Here is a 20518-nt window from a genome sequence, read left to right on the forward strand (position 1 = left end):
CCCAGAGTGCTTTGTCCATGCCTGCATTGTATTCCATGCGGGGGATTTCGCTTTTCATAACAGTATTTTGTGATTTTTAAAATACCAAAAGGCACGCGGAGAAACGAGGTTTCGTCAACGTCCCTTATTGGACATCATTCCTTCAGTCATCATATTTTCAAAGCAAAGAAATTTTTCATATAAAACAATAAACATATAACAATAAAGTATTATTAAGTTCTTTCGATTAATTAATCTTTATGCAAGGTTTTGGTTAAAATGAATGTCACGACCTTCGGCAAAATACGCCGCTCTTCCACTTGAGCTATTGTGACCTCGATCCACTCGGACACAAACTTCCCATTTCAACCCACCTTTTGAATTTTCCCATATTTTTGCCATTTTTCAAATGTCGTGTAATATTCTCGGCGACAAATGAAATAGCCACGGAGAGCATCAGCGAAGATATACTTCATTTTGCTTATTAAATCCATTAGATTTCGTGGTCCGATTGACCAAATAACTTCTTTCAATTAAATAATCTTTATGTAAGGTATTGTTTGAGAAAAAAAAGTCAGTGTCACGAGCGGGATTCGAACCCACGACCTTCGGCTAAATACGGCGCTGCTCTACAACTTGAGCTATCGTGGCTTCGATCCACTCGGACACCAACTTTCCATCTCCACCCATCTTTCGCTTGCGAAATTGCGCCATCTTCTGCGAGTAACTATTAGAATTATTATTAAGGTTTCATTTTATTTGTTTTAATTCTTAAACAGTATTAATTATAATAACAATTGACAATATATCAGCTGATATTTCTGTTAATTTTATGTCGATTGTATATTTTGTCAGGTTCAGGACAATCTTAGAAAGCGTATCGTCCTTAATACACACGATAATTTATTACTTTTAATTTATTACAAAATGCCACTTATCGTCGTGGTGTAGAAGATTAATAATATTTCTTTTGAGAAGGATTTGGGATTGAGATTAATGACGTTGTCAGTATGTAACAGTAAATTTATATAGGCATTACAACAAAAATTATAATATTTAACGTGATAATGTATTCCTCTTGAATGCAAAACCTATCCCAATTTTGAAGGGTTACCGTGTGAAAAAATTACCTATATGAACTTCTATTGATTTATTTTCTTTCATAAGAAATCCAAAGAATTTCATGTTTTTATCGCATTCAGAATTTTTATCTGCCCTAGTGGTAAGTCAGATCAGGCTAATTAGAAAGAAAAGAAAAACACCCTTCGTCACGACTTCACACTCCTTATTACTCTATCATGGAATCATGTTTAACTGGCCGTAGCTTTAGAGTGCGGTGCAGCAATGATACTCTTTTATCGGACGAATACAGTTGGCGTACAGAAGGGTTCATTTTTGGACCCACCCTTTTTTAGACTGCTGACTTTCCTATATCCCAAAACCATAATTGCCACTTACACGGATGACTCCATTATTTCTTCTAACCCATATCCAACCAATTTCCAACATTTAATTGTGAAGGGTAAGTCCTTCACACTCGACCTAATAAGTTCCATTATATAAAACATTCCTCACAAGGCCTTGTAATTTTTAACCACAATGTACAATCCTGTCCTAGTACCACTCACCTCCGTGCATTATGGACGAATTCCTTAGTAATTCTCATTCCTAAAGTTCCCAAACTTCTCAACTACATATCGTCCAACAGAACATCTCCCTGTGATGTTCAAAATCCTCGAAAACTTCGAAAAGTTTCAGACGATGACACCATATTAGCTCTAGAGAACAAACAGTATTCCTTGTGTTTCTGAGTGTGGCCCTGGCTTTTGATAATCCAGGACGAAGACATCCTTTACAAACTTAAACGCTTCTTACTTAGGTCTTATCTTATTTTGGAGTCTTGAAACTGACTGCTGCTTCCGAGTGAGGAGAGGTAAGGTACTCAGATATCAGATCAATACAAGCCAGCGTCTCACAAGGAAGCATTCATGGTCCCACCCTGTTCACCATTTGCACTGCTGGGTTTTCTATACATCCTAACACCCTCATTACGCCTATCGGATGATACCACAGTGCCTTCTAACCCATATCCAACCAATTACCAACTTTTAGTAGAAAATCCCGTGGACAGGACCTAATAACCTCCATTATTCTTGTATGCCTTCCTCAGAGGGCCATAGTATTTTTAACCATAATACTAAGCATTCTAGTACCACTCACTTTCCTATTCTGTTGTAGAAGTCCGTAGTATCTCTCATTCTTGAAGCTCATCAACCTCCCAACCCCATATCCTCTTACAGACCTTAGTTTTCCTGTGATGTCCGAAATCATCGAAAGAAACTTTTATATAGTTTAATACTCATCCTAGTTTCACAAAGACCCTTTTCATCTAACCGGTTCGGCTTCCGTTCTCATCATCCCACTATCCAAGCTTTCAGTGGGTTGAAAACATATCCTCAGCTGTGGGGACTTAGGCTTTGGTTTTTGGTATTCATTGGTTTCTGAATGGACCCAGGCATCCTTTATAAATTTATCGTTATTCTGGTATCCTGAAAATATCGCTGATTCCGAGTGTAGTGCGGCAATACTCATCAGACATCAGACAAATTCTCGCGTCCCACAAGGAGCATTCTTGGTCTCGTTCTGTTTACCACTTACATTGCTGGCTTTTCTGTGCCTCCCTATATCAACATTACCACTTACGCCTATGGTATCGCATTTTGTCTTCTAAGCTGAATCCTATTCAAGCAACCTCAAATTCCCAAGAGCTATCTTCAGATTATGAACCAAAGGGACAAATTATAGATGACAAGACTAAGTGAGTAAAAATGTATACAATTAATCTGAGTAAAAATTTACGAATACTCGATATGAGACTAAAGAGAATAGGTTGTTTTATTTAGACAGTTATAATACGTCATAATGGGAATTCTTGAGTATTTTGAGAGGTTAGCATTTTAAGATATCGACTCAGATTTTGTAAAAGCAATAAGGGAGCCAAATAACAGATCGCTCGCACAGCTGCAGGTTGAAAAGTACGCGTGAAAAACCAGGAAAATAAGTACAAACACTCAGAGAACTGAAGATGACCTGTTGAACGGCCCCTAAACTTCCCACATTAATTATATACTTTCAATTATTTTATCTTTTTAGGTAAGGTTCTGGTTGAAATGAAAAAGTTTGTGCCACGAGCGGGATTCGAACCCACGACCTTCGGCTCAATACGCCGCTTCTCTACCACTTGAGCTATCGTGACTTCGATCCATTCGGACACCAACTCCCCATCTCAACTTACAACCTTTCGAATTTTCCCTTTTTGCAATTTTTCAAATTATATATAATTATCATATATCAAATATCATGATATATAATGGGACAGGAGTCATACTTGTTAGTTTTGCAATTAGGCGATACAGAAAATCTTTTTTTATTTTATATTTTTTAATTATTCGGTTATCTATGTTAAAAATGTCTAAAGACTTAAACTTAATATCTTTATGCCTCAAAAGCTATTTTACCCAGCTAAATAAAATTATTCCGGTCCCTTTAAAGCTCTCCGAATGTAAAAGCTTATTGTAACGAGTTTGCCTTTGTTAAATTATGCCCCTAAATGCTGTATTGTTTACCGTAATTAGAAATTATCCGACGATTGTAGAAATGACAATGAAAAATAAATCGACTCGATTTAAATTATATCAATGAGCCGTGCCTACGACTATTTATTTCCGCGTTAGTATTTAGCGGAAACTTTCTTTTTTTCCGGACACGTGACATGAAAGATTTGCAAAATACGCGTAAACTTTGACTGGTAAAAGCGACTAAATGTTATAATCGCTCTTGAACCCGTTTTATGTAATAATAGAAATTTGATGTAACAACTTGTTAGTTTGGTGGAGCCAGCTTTAAAGTAGAATACTACATCCAGGTTCTGATATTTTCAATTCAGTTTCGTTTCATTCATTTTACCATGTTCCGCGGATGCCTGTCGACGCGATGATCCAAAAATTTCGATTTGATAAGACATTTTCAATTCAACAAATCCGATAGTACAGACTTTCAAAAAGAGTCTCAGGTATATCAGGTGTATGTATAGCTCTGAGCTGAGTATGGGTCAAGATCTGTTGAAATAAAGCATGGACTAGAATCGATATAAACCTTGACCTCTATGCCACTTTCTAAGGAGTTCAAATTATCAACGAAAGAATAGCTATACAAGGTCAGCCAGGTATTAATTGCAACTAGGGAAAAATAGAGAATGGTAATACTTTAAGCAGCTCATTGGGGTGGAGCGCCTGAAGAGACACAACCCCACAGACCAACCAACTCTGCCCAGACACAACCTCATAGACCGCTAAGCAAGCTCATCCCAACAGATATGCTTGAAATATAACAGCGCATCCAAGACGTTAGTTAGTTACTGCAGTGTGAAGTCCTCTTGGCTAGTTTCACACCAGGCACCTTGTGGAATCAACTTCTCTTCCCAATGGGACTCAGTACGATGTCAAAACCCGATTAAGTAGGCACTTCTCGCACTTGCTCTTCTGCTTATTTGGCAAACTCCACGTTGTTAATTGAGTCATTGAACCTAATGTCCCATATCGGGGATTAATCTTCACAGTCTTCAATAAACTGTTCCATATTGAATTTTGAAGTACGAATGGTTTCCTTCTGAATTCAGTTGACAACTAGCCGACTGATTGAAGGGCGAATACACACTGGTGTCTTTTGAATTGAGTCAACCAGGGAGGATAAGAACGTTTGCGGCATTTGTGCTTGCTTGCCAACCGGGGTTCGGGCGGTTTCAAAGCATTTGCTACCCGACAATCCTTGACACCCTCCTGTTTAACTAGTTGAATCAACTAACCTCATCGTTTGAAAGAGGCTTAAGAAAGGAGCAACAAGAGGTCTACGCCTAGTGCTAGTAGCATTCGCAGAGTATAGGTTTAGCTGCCAGGTTGGCAGCTTAACGCTTAACCAACTAACGCCATCTTCAGTGTATCTGACAGACTACCATAGGGCGGATAGACACTCAAGGATGATCGGTACCATTTCAGTTTAGTTTACCTAAAGGTAAAGTACTTCTTTACATAGTTGCTCTTTTGTACGGTTAATGTTAATTATAATATTAAAATTAAAAAGCAAGCTTCAGTGAGTTAAATAAATTAGATTTTCTGACATTTAATTCTTACAATTGTGCCTTGTTGGATTGAAACGTCACAACATTTATATAATGACTATATAATTTGTCATCTTTCAACTCCTGATTTCTTGGATAAATGATTGGTTGAATAGATCTCAAAATAGCCATGAGAAATAGCCATACAATCGCTCGTAAGTAACGTGGTAAATACCATACTGGACCGGCCGCGACATAAAATGCGATCTTTTATTCATTTCCACCGCCTCGGTCAACGCATATAGATCAGGATTGGGCAGCAGCACTTCAACTTTATGCACCCGTAATAACTTCCTAATAAAAGATAATTGTTAATACTCACGGAACAACTGATCGCCTGGAGAACGGACCGGCCGAACATTTTTCACAACGTCAAGCAATAATAAAAGTAAAATAATAAAATAAATGAACCCCCGTTGTATTTTTGAAGTGTGGAACAGTGAGGTAATAAATTATTTCCAGGTGGAGAAGGTAGAAAACATGGGACCATCATTTATAAGGAGCTCTCACAGCATCTCAAAACTTTCATAATTCTTACTATGTTGCGAAATTCATAATATACCGTAATTTTTTGTATGATTTAAATTGCAAGGGATTTAAAATATTAGCTACAAAATAGTCTATGTAATTTAATTCCAAGTAGTAAAATTAAACAATAGGAATGGAGGAGAGAACACGGTTTGTTTAAGCGATCTTCAAACCAGATTAGTTTATTTTCATTATTTTCTAAAAATCGCCTTTATACACATGGCTCAATAACTAATGTATTAACTGAGTAAAACTAGTCTAAATCCAATAAAATAATTATTTGTTCTTCAGTTCTAATTTTTCATATTTTTAAAGCGATGTCTATACCTAAATTTGGCTTAGTAGAATAGTTGCCTTGGTAAAAAAGGATACTAGGAAACGGGGATTTTGCTCCCCAGGCACTCCTGCTATAGCTTACTGTACCTTCCCAGTTCCTTAGTTCAGACTCAATCCTTCTCCTTAGAAGTATCAGGTCATTGACTGTCGCTGCTGCAATTCGATTCCCTAAGTTTTTTTCCATACGTTAGGTTAAATCTCCATTGAGCTGTTGCTTCGCATTCGAAGTTGATTTGGGTGGCTGTTTCCTCCTCCTCATTACATAATCTGCAAATGGGATCATCTTTGAATATACCCATGTTGTGTAGATGTTTCTCAGATGCCAGTGACCGGTTGGTAGTCCTACCACTCCTCTAAGTTTGTCACTCTCCAATTACATAGTTGCCTTAGTTTAATAAAGTGTTATCAGTTAAAACAAGTAATAATAATCATCTGGGAATGAAGGAGACAAAGCGGGTAAAGAGACATGGACCACCCTGTACGCCCATCAGATGTGTTAAGATTAATTAAGGTCTGCCAAGTGGGTGGGCAGTATAGCTTCCTCACATTTTGTGCATGAGCATGTGTAAAGAACTGTCTGGAAACCAACTCGCATAATCAAATTTCATCAAATTCCGTGTTTCGGAGGTACAGCTGTGTACGGGATTTTACGTTTGCGCATGCGAATTAGCATATGTTAATCCTATTGATATAAAATTCATAGGGTATCATCTAGAAAGAAATTCGCATAAATTCATATGAATCCAACAAATGGTTTGGAAGCTATAGCTGTGTACGGGATTTTGTGTGCAGGCGCGGTTGATCCCGTTGATCCGATTGGGACGAACTTCATAGGGGACCATCTAGAGATCAACTAACACAACGTCTGTAAATTTCTTAAAAATTGGTCCCCTGATTTCGAAGTTTAGCCGGTTACAGAAATTGATAACAGAAAGATAGACCCCGGAACCAAATTTCTTCAGAAAGGTCTGTAACGCAAAATGCTTGTGCAAATTTTGATTTTAGGAGACAAACATGTTTTCCACTTCTCGCGTAGATAGCAGGCTTCCCTACCTTCTGTAGTTCGTAAGTAATAATGTTAAAAAAATGGAATGCTGGGCACAGACTTCTCCCAAACTACGGCAAATAAAACCTGGCATTGGTTCCTGATCCACGGAAGCGGATCGAGAATGGAAATGGTGACACACAGGTCATACCATGCTTACTCATAGGCCTTTGCTGACCGCGTTGGTCACATTATTTACCTAAAAATTAAGTGTTGAGCGAATTTTACTATGCATAAAACTATAAGCCTGCTGGATGAGCTAGGGAGTCATGTTACGCCAGCGGTCACAGATCGCCATTTCCGTACTACTGGCTGTAAGAGTGTTTTTATGTGTTGTGTGTTATCTGTTGGAGTGAATGTAAATTATTAGCGTGAATCAGGGGATTATCCCCACCTCAAGTAATATTGGGTATCTTGGGGTGAGAGTGTATTGTCTGGAGAGTAAAAGTAATTTATTAGCGTGAGTAGGAGGAATGGATCGAATTCTCTGGGGGGGGGGGTAAATAAACTTGTGTTCTTATGAGAGGGTAACTAGATATCGGCGTCGAAGGAATATCAAGTACCACATTTGTTCCGGCCTTCTCGCTAGGGGGCCTCGTGGGCACTGTCTCTTCGTACTGTTGGTGTGTTTCAGCAGGGGAACAGAGTTCTCGTCGCTAGTGGTGTATCATGGAAAGCATGAAAATAGTTATGCGTTTATGTTTCTTTGTTCATTTAATAACAATTTGACAACCTGAAGTATCATAAATAATGAAGGTGGGGTGAGTATGTCTATTCACCTTTTCAAAAGATAGTACTTACAGTTTTTAACTAACAAACTGTGAGTAAGAACTATGTTTTGAAAACCTAAAGTACCTTCGAGAGCAAAACTATTTTCCGTTAAAGCGCAGAGGCCCAGCGATTACGACTTTATGTTTGTCGGCCCATAAATGGTACATACATATTGCAAATTCATTGATGAGTGTAAGACATATACAATTTCGAAAGGAAACTCCTCCTTCACTAGGCTGCCAACGAAGCTTTACGCTATATTACTGAAGTTCGAGAGGACTTGTGTTAAAAATATTTCGCAATCTAAGAAAGAGACATGTTATAAAAGGCTGGTTATAAGAGTTAAAAATAGTAAGTGGTAAAATTTAATTCCTACCCTTCTTGAAACGATTCTCACCACCTTTGTTTTCATAAAGATCCTGTCATATCACCCGTAGTTCAAGCGGTGGAACATGACAATAAACATGCCGAAATGCGAACATGTCACTTTCACCCTTCGGAAAATAACCAACTGCTCCCATCTACTACAATACCCCTCCCACAAGCTAATGAAGTCCGCTATCTTGGACTATACATTGACAAACGACTTACATGGAGCCCACACACACGATTCATACGATGACAAAAACTAAACAGTCGAACCTCCTAAAGATTAATTTAAATTGATAAATAGATGAACTTTTTATTTCACTCTTAGACGTGAAGGAAAATTTTAGATGACAGTAGAAGCTGAGAAACAATTACGGACTGTAATTGACATTCCTCCTTCTGGAGCAAACCAGAATATTAAGGTCTCAGTTTGGGTTAAGGTTTTTTCAAACAATTTTTCTTAGGACTTTCAATTAGAATGTTTGAATGCGATGTTACTTGGTATGCATGGTTGACCCCGAAAGTTCAATGTCATAAATCCACATATTTTGAGTATGATGCCTTATATCAACATTCGGTAGTTTAGGGGAAGTTTGGATCGTTTATAGGATAGTGGTGTTAATAGTTTGCAAATATTGTTTAGTTCGTTTTAGTCTTGTCTGAGGAATCCAAGTTCGTTTGTCCAGGTGAAGTCCCAAGTAACGTGTTTAGTCAAGTTAATGTATTGACTGTTCGTTGAATTAATTTTTCACTTTTTGAACCATATATCAATGTACTAAAAATGGTTCTGAAGGTTTCTACGGTGACGGGATCTGTTAGCTGAGAAAGGATTATTGTTTCATTAGTAAAAGCACAAAAGCAGCAGGCAACTTAACAGTACCTTGGTTGCCGGGGCAGGAAGGAATTCTTGGTGATGAACACGCAGACAAACTGTCCAGAAAAATATATACAAGACGTTCAATTGAACTGAACTAAGGCACTAGAAAGTATAAGCCCAATGGCGGTATTACTTGGGAATACCTACTAATATCCTTTTCCTACTCATCATCATCAACCTCTGATCCAAAACAATACTGGCACTTGGTCAACGCATCTAAAATTTCCAAAACCTGGGACAAGCCTGACAGTATCCATAATACCACAAAATCCAGGTAACGAATAAACAGACAAACTGGCCAGAGGATGATCTCTAAGAAACACATACAGGCCGAGAACCCATACTTAATCAAACATTCCTTCATTTCAAAATAGCTCCACAAAACGAAAAGAAAGAGTGGACGAACTCCATAGGTTCTAGGCACAATAAATCCATGACGATTTGACTATGATTTATGATTTATGAATCCATGACGAACCTTCAATAAAACTGGCAAACACATTGCAACGTAGAGACAGGACATCTAAGACAACACCTACACAACATGTGTATATGCAATGCTGACCCCCCCTTTGTAGGTTATGCAATGTGGAGAAGAAACTGCCCCCCATACTATCTTTGTAAGCGAAGAAATCGCCCAATAGACGCATAACCAAAGGTACCAAGATATGCTGGGAAAAAATTGCAGTAATATCAGACCTACTACTTCTTACATGACAGATCAAGTCAACCGAACTGAACTAAGAAATTAGGAAAATGACAATTTAGTGACTGGGAGTTTTTGTGACCCCGATAAGGGCAAGTGTGGTTGTGAAGTGTGTTGAGCCGATGGTTGAGGCCCGACCGTGTGTGCCTTTGGTAGAGGTGAGATCCGTGACCGAGAGAGCCGTTGGCTGAGGCCGTGATCAGACATCGTGAGACGGTAGATTCGGCCGCGGAAGAAGAGAGTCGGGCAGCAGGTAGCCGAGAGCTGCAGGTGGCCGATAATCCAGTCGGTTGTTGAGAAGGCGAGTACCCTTGTTGTTAGGTACGAGAAGGTGTAGTCGACTTGCCCAGTTAGATACTAGATAGTGAGAGCTCTTCGAGTAGACGAGTCTCTCTTGGTGTATTAGCGAATGTTGAGAGAGCTCGTCGGGGAGAAAAATCTGACGTCAGCCTGGCAGTCCCCCTGCTTACATACGGCATTGCTCCACAAGCGTGGAAAGCGATACCATCCCTGAAATGGTGGTGACACCTAGTGGGGGTACCTTGGTAATTGTGATGGCAGGTGGTCACCGCAGACAATAAGCGAAAAGGTTACAATGTTCGAGGAATTGTAACAAACCGCGGCTTTCTAGTATCATCACCAAAATCAGTAAAAGTGGAGAGCTTTGTTTCTGGGAAAATAGGAATATATCTTGTAAAGAAAAAGTCCAAGGATGCTCCGTTGTGGGACGCGAACTTGGTAATATATGATAGGGGATATGGTTGTATACTGTCTAACTCTAAAATAACATTCAGACAGGTACGATTTTATTATAGATAGTACGTGCTGTGTAGGGTGTCCTCACCTTTCAATTGTGGAAAGGAGTGCTATTCCTGTGTATTTCCAGAATTGAAACCTCGGGATGCTCTGGAAGCCTAAGGTAGCCCTTCCTTTTACCTACTACCTTACCCACCAATTTGCCTAATACCCTATTGGGTACCACAAGGAGGTATCTTTGGACACATGCTCTATACTGTATACACCATAGGCATTTCTACCCTTCCTGAAACTATCCTTACACCCATATGAATGATTCTACCATGTTTGGCTTTGTTAAAGATCCCATCTCACCCGAAACCCTCAAATACAAGTCACATGGCTAGAGCGGTGGCTCAAGCCGTTGAAATTGACAATAACCATCAAACATGTCACTTTCACCATTCGAAGAATATCTCCTACTTCATTCTAAATTCCTACTTAACAAGATAACCTCATCAGTGTATCTTCTCTAGCCGGTTATCGGGATCCACAAGGAAGTATCTTAGGACCCATCCTCTACACCTTGTACACCTTAGATATTCCTTCTTTCTTTCTTTCTGAAAATATCGTTACCAATGTGGATGGTACAAGTACTGCTATCATCTATTTCAATTTTATCCCTTTCCCGCCAGTTAATTGTTAGCCGCTTTGATACGTTGACAAAAGAGTCACAAAGAACTTACGCGGCCTAAAAGGCAACTCAATAGACGTTCAGCCTTCTTAAACCTCAACAAAACTTTAGATTTATATCACCATTCTTAGACCCATTTGGGATTCAACCAAACACATCTAATCCATACAATATAAAATTCTCCCAACCATCGTTGGAGAAGCCAAAAACAGCTACAAGAAGTCGCACAATCCTACATGTCAGAAACCTGTCATATCTTGAGATAATCTTCTGCCTTCCTCGAAGATTGAAGCGACACTGGCCTAGTGGCAGTGAGAGTGATTAACGCCAATACAAAGACGTGAGCAGTATTGAGTAATTTCTTTTTTTCCTTTGTTATATATTTTATCATTTTTTATCCGCAGAATTGACGCTGGTGAAATAATAGTGAAGAACGTAGGGCCATCAAGACGTCCTCGTCCAATGATAAAATCAACTTAAAAACTAAGTGACAAACTTAATATTTTTCTATACTCTTTTGATTCGGTAAAATATCTGGAAAAAGGACTTAGAGAAGAGTGTATAAAAGTCGTGATATAATTTAAACATTTTGAATCATTTCTGGGTGTCAAGTGTGGCTTGGAGATAAATAGGAGGATTAGAAGAGGGCTGAAGGATACAAGCGTGTTACTCGCATTTTTATGGAGTAAGACACAATAAAAAACCGTATGTTTTATTCCGAGGATGACAAAATGCTTATTTTCGCCTGAAACACATGGGCGATGTTGTTTTTTCAAACGTCAGCGACAAATTACTGCGCTTTTAGTTCGCCGTTGATATTCTGTCATAATTTATTGAACTAGGCGAAAGTCAAAAGTCCATTAATCACCCCATTTTGATACGACTCGAAAGCGGAATAATCAAAATGGTAATAGCGTTTGTGTTTATGCTAATACAACAATGCCAAAATGCTCCGCTTTTAGAAATACACACGTTAATATCGCTATGATGAACAAAATAGCTCGAGTATTGGAAAGTGAAGGCTACGGCATTGGAAAGTTGATTGCTTCTCCCATGGGAATGAAGAAAGAGCGATAAAGTTTCCACCGATCCCTATCAAAACAGACCTGATCGTTAAATCAGTAGGGAGAAGTGGAATTGGACTTAAAGCAGAAACAATTCACCCTCCTTTCTACTTCTTGTTTTCCCAGGGGATGGTAAAAATTTTGAAAGCAACTGGAAGAATAGAGAATTCAGCATATTTCTTTTCCTTTATATTCCCATTTTATATGAAAACAAAACTCGTTCATGAAAGGTCATTAGTGAAATACAGCCTGTGTTTAGTTTAACTGATTTCCCCCCATACTTTATTAGAGTAATAAAAGAATACGCATAAATAATTTTAAAAAATATATAAACCAGCCTAAAACGCTACCAATTTGAGCCGCAAAACGCGATGCTTGAGACATTGTAAATTCAAAAAACGGTAACTTGCCTACAGACATGGGACAGACGTGTATTACAACGACGATAAACATTATGGAACGAGTATTTGCATTACGTGGAAAGATTATATCGAATGGGGGATCCACTTGTCATTCATGTTCACTTACAATCAGCCCTGCTGTCATCTGTGGGAGTACAATGTCAAAGTTTTCTCATATGAACACTTGAATTGGGTATTATATATTTTTATAATGTGATGCTTCTTCCTGCATTTTGATCAAAAATAACAAAAGCGCTTTTTGTCTAATACTATTTGCCTTGTTGTTAAGGAATTTTATTTATAAATATCCATAAATTGTGTTCGAAAGTTGTTCTTTATTGTTATGACCGAATTTTAAATGAGACGGATAGAATCGGTATTTTCTCTTTTAGACGTAAAAAAGGTTTTATTAATTAGATTTCACTTTCATTCAACAATTTCACTTGGTATTCATTTTTATTCTTCATTGATGAAAAGATTAAAAGTTTAAAGCATTACTTCCGTACTAAAAATTAGAGTTCTCATTTGCCAAGTGCTATAATATGTTTTTACATTTAATGAATATGAATGGATCAGCATGCGACCTATTTACTTTGCGCGATTAAAGGTAAACAAGGTGGCATTGATTTGCACGGATCAACATACGACCTCCTTACATTGCGTGAGATGCAATGCGATGCGCTATTACAAGCTGAAATTGCAAAGAAAGGAGTTTCTATTGACTTCCCATGGATCAATCTACGACCGCTTTACATTGCGGGTGATGCCGTGTGACATCGCGCTATTAGAATCTGAAATCGCAAAGAAAGCAGTTTCCATTGACTTCCCATGACACAACCTAGGACATCTTTGCATTGCGAGCGATGCAGTGCGATGTCTCGCGATTAAATTTGACATCGCAAAGAAAGGACTATTCATTGACTGTGGAAGGATCAACCTGGGATCTTTTTACATTGTGAGCGATGTTGTGTGATATCGTGAAAGAAAAGTCTAAATCGAAAAGAATGGGGCAGTCTTTTTCTTTCCATGGATCGACCTGCGACTTCTTTCCATTGCAAAGGATGCCCTGAGATGCGCCATTAAAAGCTGAAACCAAAAAGAAAGGAGTTTCCATTGACTTCCAATGGATCACTCTACGACTTCTTTACATTGCGAGCGATGGCGTGCGATATCGCGCTATTAGAAGCTGAAATCTCAAAGAAAAGAGTTTCCATTGACTTCCCTTGGATTTCTATGACCGCTTTACATTGAGGGCGATGCCGTGCGATATCGCGCTATTAGAAGCTGAAATCTCAAAGAAAGCAGTTTCCATTGACTTCCCATGAATCAACCTAGGACCTGTTTGCAGTGCGAGCGATGCCGTGCGATGTCCCGCGATTAAATTTGTCTGACAAAAATAAGAGTTGTCGTTGACTATGCATGTTTGCGATGTCATGCGCTATCTCGCTATGAGCTTGCATTAATAGCACATCATTTTGAGTGTCAATCGAATAGAATGAGCTTTTCTTGTGTTTGTCTTTTTAAAATGGCCATTAAAACAATAATATTCTCCCGTCCCCCGAGTTTCAGCCGTTTATCAGGCAATTTCATTATCCTATCGATTGAATTAATTCAGTCTTTCTTTGAAAATATCCCTTCACTGCAGTTATTACCGTTTTTTATTGGTTTATTTTGAATAATTTGCATAGACGGTTATGTACTGGCTGTCAATGGTGGTGGGGTGTGGTACGTTCTAATCCAAGTGTCATCTGGAAGACAATGCCATTCCATTTCTATTCACCGACGCAAAACCCTTTTGTTCGATAACTGCAATTAGTTTGTCATCCTCCAAACACTATGAGATGGAATTATTGACTTATTCCTTGTGTTCAAACAGTTCGCGGAAATGCTAAAGAAATTCCACCAGACATGTGGTTTTAGACGGCATGAAGATAGGAAAAATGGTTCTTGATTTGGCGAAAAGTTGGTTACGTATTTACTCTTCTAAGCCTTCTTCTGTTCAGTTTGGATATTAATTGTTAATATTACACAACTATTCAGATGGTTGATCGTTTTAGGGGTTTAAATAAATGCATTGGCTTGAAATTTTTTATCGACTTAAAATTTCAAACAAAATTGCCTTTGTTTCAAAATGGTACTTCTCTTTGGAGGAGAGCCCTAATCCTAATTGTTGAGCCAGTTAGTAGGTTAAAGGTTTTGTAAGTACTTGTTGCTGTTTTCAGCTAATGATCCTCAGCGGTCCCGCCGAAATCAGCATTACCTCAAAACCACCTGCTACGGTTAACCGCCGAGGATGCAATAAAATCCAAGTTAACATAGCATGTGCTGTTAATGCTACTACCCCTGAGGCGATTTAGAATTTCAATTGTTATTGTTCATAGAAAAAAAAAAAAACTGTCGTATTTTAGCACAATGTATAAACTTTCCACGCGAACGTTATAGTGGGAAGAGAGCGTTTTTCGCGCTCCCATTTCATTTTCACAAGTGTCTCTACTTTCTTAATAAACATCAAATTCTAAAGTTTTGCAATTTCTCAAGGACATTTGCTTGTTCAAAGAAGAGCCAAAATGTTTCGTTTTTCGATAACTTTTTCACAGAATCTATTACAAATTTTTTTAATTTTATTATCCTTAGCATACTACACATTTGTTGCATTTTCATTTCCAATCGTAAAAATAAATAAATATATAAATAAATAATAAAAGAAACATTCCTACACCGATTTAATATTTAGTGTTTTTCAAACGAACAGGTGGTCTTTTTCCTTTTTATTTTCTAAATTACAATATTAATTAATGGATCATGCATCAGATTTTTATGTTTTGATTTATTTAGCAATTTTCAAGGTCATTTCCTTGTTCAAATAGAAGCCAAAATTATTTCGGCATCTTCTTCCTAAAATCTATTTGGCCTGTTGCCTTCCTTAGTCTACCACGAATTGTCGCATTTTCATTCCCAAATAAAAAAATTAAAGAAGAATTATTTGTTATTTGTTCGTTTGTTTGTTTGTTTTTGTGTGTGCGTGTGTGTGTTAGACACACACAAACAAAAAAACAAAAAATTATTCCTCCACTTCCCACCATCATAAGTCTGAAAAAAATAAAGAAGTAACATTGCTACGAGTTAAAATTTACTGCTTTTCGGAGGAATGAGGTCTTTTTCTATTTTTTAAATTACACTTCTACTCGATACTTTTTAAAAGGATAGTTCCTACTCACAGTAAGTTGTTTTGAAACGACCGGATTTCGAGCCTTTTAGCTCATCATCAGGTTGAAGGACTTCTACAACCACGTCTCTCGACATGAATTGCCAAAGTCAGTATTCATGGGTACACTTTGCCCAAAATCTGTTCGGACTATTATAACCAATCTTTTATTTTCCTTAGAGAACTACAAGTTTGTCGCATAGAATTTTTAAAAATAGCGAATCGTTATGTTTTTAGCAGCAAACTAAATTCGTAGCAAAATTTTACATGTTTTTTCTATATGCAATAACATTTATATCTCCGCACCTGGGTGTTGTTTTTTAAAACTACTCCACTCTAAAATTGTTTACGTGTTAAGGCTTTAGAAAGTAAAAATAATAATCCTTTTAGTATAATGAAGTGTTTTGGAGAAAAGTGAACCGAAAGCTCCAATACTAAACTTTTCCCATCGAACTTGAATTTTACCCTACGCATATTCCTCTTGATGTAGCGACTTGATAGACTTATTTTGTAAGTTAGTTTTTAACATAGAATATACATAAAGGAAGATAGTCTACAAATATCCCTTATGGTTGATGATTTGAAAGTTCATACATGTCCAGAATCTCGTGGGATTAATTTCATTCTGTGTGAAAAATATTTTCTTCAATAAATTAAAGTAAATATTTTAAAAATGTATTTTTTTTACCAGAAAAAAACATTTTCGCTACTTGTTTAACATTTTTACGTATTCTTCTGACTGTTCGGATTTCGCCTTTTGTCAACCCCGGTGGAATTTATGATACAAGTTGGCCCAGAAAGAAAAACTTTAACCAAATGAATGTATAAAATTTTACTGCGCTCGAGGAAGATTTCGGCTTGGGGGCGAGTGAGAAACTTAAAAGTGCCTAACGTCAGAAGGCGTTAAATTGCCTCTCACCCTCAGGGATTTTCTTTAGCCTCCTTTCTTGTAAAAAGTGTTCGGTTGTGAGACCTTTATGCCCTAATCCCTTTGCTGGGGGTGATTTAAACGATTTGAACAAACACCTACTAAATGGGGGCTTTTCGAGTATCTTTTGAGCCATTTTATACAGAATGGAACTTGTGATATAATTTGTATGCCAGTGTATGCTGTCTCTCTTTTTGATTGGTAGTATTATTTTATATACTGCTTTACATACTGTTTTGTATACAATATGTATAAATTTAGGTAGAATCGTTATCAAATTTAGTTCATGCTTATACACTGAAAGGCAAAAAATCGTATCCACTTATAATATTACTTGATTTGTATAAATTTTTATATATTGATCAAAGTTTTAGGGTTTTAACGTTTAATAATGGAGCCTTTGTCTAAAAAAGTAAATAAAAAAAGTAAATTGCTAAGGAAAATGAAAAATGAAAAAAAAGAAGGACAGATAAAATTGGTTTTAATTTTGTTTCAGAATTTTAATTAAAATTTCAGTATCCCGTATTTCCTCCTCTTGCCTCAATTACATCTCGAAGAGACCTTGGTATACTTTCTACTAGTGTGTAAATGTCTCTTTGCTGGAGTTTAGCCCATTATTCACGAAGAGCCTTTCAAGGTCGTGGAGTGTGTCAGGAAGTGATGGACGTGCTCTTATTCGTTTTTTGAGGTTATCCCAGAAATGTTCGATGGGGTTCAAATCTGGAGAACGGACTGAACAAGCTAAGATCCTGATGTTATGTTGAAAGTACGTTTGTACTATGCGAACAATGTGCGGACGGGCATTATCGTGCATTAGAGTAGGATTGCCGCTGATTTCTTCGAGGATAGGCAACACATCATGTTACAACATTTCATCCACATAGTGGTCGTCAAAGGCCCTCCACGAACAACAACCAACTCTGTGCGACTCTCCTTTGAAATTCCCGCCCACACCTTCTCCGAACTACCTTGAAAAGGTTGGTTCTGGGAAAAATTACAAGCTTCGTACCTTTCGCCTTCTCCACACTCTTTCGCGCCCATCTGGAGATCGTAGAGCAAATCTACACTCATCTGTAAAAAGCACAGCTGACCAATCGTCCAAAGACCAGTGGCTGTTCTCGAGCAAATGCGAGCTGTGCAACTCAGTGTGTTCTGGTCAATTCTGGTCCCCTACCAAGCCATCAAAAGGCATCAGTCCAAACTGATTTAACCTTCTTCGAGCATTGCGTTCAGAAATTTGAATCCCTCCAACTTGGCCTTCTAAGGAAGGACCCAGTTTCTCGAAAACGTCTAGCGGCGTCTCAGAGAGTTTCGTAAGGAACTTCCAGGCCAATAGCCGTATACCTGATGGAACGTCCATCATCAGTAAGTGCCACACCACGCGCAACATCCTCAGCACTAAGTGGCATTTTTATGTTTAAAAATTGACATTAAGAAAACAAAGATAATAACTAAACAGTGTTCACTAAGTGGCATTTTTATGTTTAAAAATTGACATTAAGAAAACAAAGATAATAACTAAACAGTGTTCACTAAGTGGCATTTTTATGTTTAAAAATTGACATTAAGAAAACAAAGATAATAACTAAACAGTGTGTTGCTTCAGAATGCAAAATGAGACTGAATAAACATTTTAAATTCTGAAACAAGTAACCATTGAAAAATCCTTTATCCTTGTTTTGGATTAAGAATTAAGAGTTTTTATCTCTAATTTATATTCAAAATTTAAAACATATCATAAACAAATATTTATTGATAAAAACACTGAGACAAATTAAGAGCAAAAAATGAAAAGTAATCAATTGGGTGGAATTTTTTCCTCAGTGTATTTTATATTTCTAACTGGTTTAATAACATAAATAAAACTGTAGGTTATTTATTAGTATCTGATAAAGCATATTAAAATTGCGATGTACTGTTATTTATTAACTCACACGTATACTTTAACAGCTTAAACATTTTTAGAAAATTTCATAAAAATCAATTTCATCTGAAATCACAATATTTTACAATAAATCATATTTTAAGAGATTTGTAAAAAAACTGGTGATTTACTTCTATTATCTTCCAATCTATTTTAAATTTCAGTTAAATGCATTTGAAAGAACAGTCCACATAATGGATATTTTATTGGATGGCCTGTTGTTAAGGATAATTAAAATTTTCGAGCTTTCTAGTCCGGAAAACTTTTTCAGGACGGGTCACATTGATTTTCTCTCCATAGACTCCAGACCCCTTATTGACAAATGTACAATTAAAAATATTATAAAACAGAATTTTCTTAAGAGGTTTCACTATTTCCGATGTTCTTTTAGGTCAGAGGTATGCGAGGTGGAAACGCTTATTCCTTGCTTTTGTTACCATGGCCGTTCAATCAGGTCCAAAGTGATTTTCCCCTTCCTGGTGGAATTCGAGTTTTAGGAATTCCATTTTCTCTTGTATACACTTTTCTTCGAGTGGCCGGATAATAAACTTAAAGAAAGCTAGACTTAGCGCTGTAAGCGCTTTGTCTTTAAAAGTTAGCATAAATAAAAGCGTTTTAGGGAAATCGTCCATAATAAAATTCATGTAGATGACCTGGTAACAATCATAAAGGAAAGTTTAGCGACACTTTATAGAATCATATTTAAAAGGCCCTAAATAGTGAAGACAGAAAGTTTGAGAAAAGCAAGAATCTAAATCGAAAAGAATCTACCCTAAAAAGGGAAGACATAAACTTCTCCGGAGAAACTAAGCACCTAGATATTACCCACGTCCAAAGGCTCAAGTGTAGAAATTGTATAGGTGGTATACAAGCCTATAAGGCCAATAACCGTTGGCTAGAGATTATGCAGCAAAACTGAATAATAAACCCCAGGTCGAGGAGCCGCATGGCTCGGAAAAAGGCAATACCATTTGCGTTTATTGAAAAAGCACCTCCAGAAAAACAAAAAAAAAAAAAACTTTTTCTACATTAAAAAATAATAATATTTACTTCATACTAGAGAGTGATGCAAATGCACATCATACCGTCTTGGGGCAGCACTGGTATAAAAAAAGGAGGTTGATGCTGGGTGTTGTTCTGCGAGTTGGTGGGTCACTTTAACAAACCCGCGCGTGAAGATGGACTTAATGAATGACTGGTAACTAACATTAAACTGCAAAAAAGGCAATATACCGATTTTCTTGACTAGAACTTGAAACGAGGTAATAATAATCACACACTATCAGGGGCGTGATCATCAAACTAAAAAATTGGCATTTCTTCAGAAACATCTAGGTGTGATGTGCCAAACACCGCGCTTAGGAAGATCTAAAAGGATCTAGCTGTTCTTCATGGATTGCTTCGAACTAGAAGTAAAAGGTTTGAACAAAGTAATTAACACCACACAGGTACTGGTTTATGACAGCTGTAGCGTATTACAACCAAATGAGTAAACAAAGAGGTCCCTAGGTGGAATCATGAACACAAAAGTTTACGGAACCATAAAACTTTTTAAAAGTAAAAAAAATAATAGGAAACAAAATGCTCAGTTTTCAGTGTTAGAAACGTTGGCATCGTTCTTCAGTTGATGGTGCAGGGCTGCTCTATGTCAAGAGGAGAACGTCACAAACTTCAGAAACATGTTTTCCACAAACTTTTAATTTTCTACCTACCGATATGAGTTCACCAAGTGAGACTTCAAGAAGAGCAGAAACATCGGCCTGACCACCAACATGTCCAG

This window comes from Cimex lectularius, unplaced genomic scaffold (assembly GCF_000648675.2).
Source record: "Cimex lectularius strain Harlan isolate CLEC.00 unplaced genomic scaffold, Clec_2.1 scaffold4, whole genome shotgun sequence".
In the NCBI taxonomy this organism is placed as follows: domain Eukaryota; kingdom Metazoa; phylum Arthropoda; class Insecta; order Hemiptera; family Cimicidae; genus Cimex; species Cimex lectularius.